The sequence below is a fragment of the Nanorana parkeri genome, unplaced genomic scaffold (genome assembly GCF_000935625.1).
Source record: "Nanorana parkeri isolate BGI_ZX_2015 unplaced genomic scaffold, ASM93562v1 scaffold1596, whole genome shotgun sequence".
Classification (NCBI taxonomy): domain Eukaryota; kingdom Metazoa; phylum Chordata; class Amphibia; order Anura; family Dicroglossidae; genus Nanorana; species Nanorana parkeri.
In genome coordinates, this window is record NW_017307864.1 from 347,124 (window position 1) to 349,381 (window position 2,258).

Sequence of the window (2,258 nt, forward strand, 5' to 3'; positions counted from 1 at the left end):
CTTTTCTCAGCAACAGGAGGAGCAATCAATCCAGCAGGTTCAGAGCTCTGTATAATCAGTATCTAGACTGGTTACAGTCCAGGTATCTCTAAATTGAATAGCGACATTTTAGAGGGCGCTACACTATCAATGGGTTTTCGGGGGCAGAAAACCAAAAGAAATGGTAATTATTTGGACCAAGTAACAAAAGGCAGCAAAGACAGTATATAACATTTGTCTGAGAAAACACTGCACCCTTCACAACAGCTTCTAAACTGAAAAGAAATGGCCTGTCTCTATTGCATGACACTCTTCCCTTTTTGGGAGAGTAAGAAAATGCAGCTAAGGTAGCATATAATATCTGACAGTAGTGCACTATTGGTATCAGCTTCTAAACTGTACGAGTGTCAGCTCTAGTCCTGTGTAATTAAAATATATCTACAGCCAGAGAAGTTTTGAATAGATGGGAAAGGATTCTAACCCCTGACAATAATTATTTGTTTAAAGGAAGAAATCAGAACTGTCAAACCATATGATTATAAGACTTTTTATTGGATGGTTTAATATTCTTTAAAAAAAAATCTGAGAATTATAGGGATGAAATGGCCAGTATATATGATAAGATATTAGTGAATAAATCAGTCTGTACATAGATTTTGGCTTTTTACTGCAGAATGTGTCTTGTGTTTGAGGAGGTATGGCCATGATGTTGCATTGGTAAGTATGATTGGCAATAAAAGTACAGGTTAATATAGTGGCAATGTTCTAAATACTTAGGGGTCTATTCACTAAGCTGCCGAGGACAGCCAAGTGAACAACCGACCCCAAGTGAAGGGAGCCGAACACCGTTCGGCTATTCACTTCAGAGGGACCGAGCAGAACAGAAAAATAGTTTAAAAAGTAAATAGAAAACGGTTGTGCGGAGCTAGCAGTGACAGCTAGCTCCACAGCACCCCTTCGGTTCTACTGAACCGAAGGGGTCCTGGGCCCGAAGCTAGCCGAAGGATTGGCCGAGGCTACGGCTAGATCCTTCGGCTGCTTTGTGAATAGACCCCATAGTTTGTTTTGTATCTTTGTACATTGGAAGGATTGCATTCCTCAATTTGTGTATGTTTGGGAAAAAAATATTTTTTTAGAAAATAAAAAATTATATTAAAAGAAGCCCTATTTGGTTTTACTGCAGTCCTGGGAACCTTCAGAGAGGTTCCCTCTTATTCACTGTCCTGGGGAAAACCTTTTCACCAGAGGAGAAGTGAGGGGATCTCCCAAACAGCAACACAGACAGAAGTAAAAATGCTTTTTTAAATTAAGTAGGGGACTGCTGGAACCTCTGTCTGAGATGCTTTCAAATGCAGAATTGCACATTTTGCTTCGTTTTTGCAGATTATGCCTATTTTTTAGCAAGCCAAAGTAAAATATTGCCAATGTGAAAAGGTGTGGTGGAACTTTCTAACTTGCTTAAAAGTACTTGTGGTAAAAAAAAATGTACGTGCTCATTTAAAAAGCAGAAGTATGGCAGGATATAAAAATCTTCTATCCCTGTTGTTGAGGAGGAGGCACATCTCTGTGTTAAAAAGATTTGAGTAATTTTGTCTTTGCCTTGCCTTTTAGTGATCGGCTAGGCCTCCTTGTAATGCTGTACATGCATTCCATATCTCTTCCTTTTTCCCCACCATTTACAGCAGCCATTTAGCAAGGGTGATGTGTAGGGGTGAGCAAGCGGACTGATTTTGTCAAAACACAAACTCTCAATTTGGCTCATTTAGCTGCTTAGGCAAAATTTGATTAAAAAAAAAAGTTTTTGTTTATTTAGAGCACGTGTCAAACTCAAGGCCCAGGGGCCGAATCCGGCCCACCAGGCCATTTTCTGGACTTCTACTTTCAGATCTAGGTATTAAGTTATTACTAAAACCAGTGATAATGGAATGCAGAGGCAATTATGATAAAGATTAGATACATTTATATATTCTTACAGGCCATTTGAGGGCAACCATAATGTTGATGCGGCCAATGATTATTATTATTATTATTATACAGGATTTATATAGCGCCAATTGATTAAATTGAGTTTGACACCCCTGATTTAGTGGGTGAGTTTATCTGTGTGTAATTATTACATTTAGGGACCCATTAGACTTATACATTGTGGTAACACACTGTAAAATGCACCTTTAGTTCCTGCGCTCAAGAGAAGAAATATCATTCATTCATTCTATGGCCCATGTTCACACCGGAGTGTTTTGTCACACAAGGTTTCCCATTGAAGTCTATGGGACTAA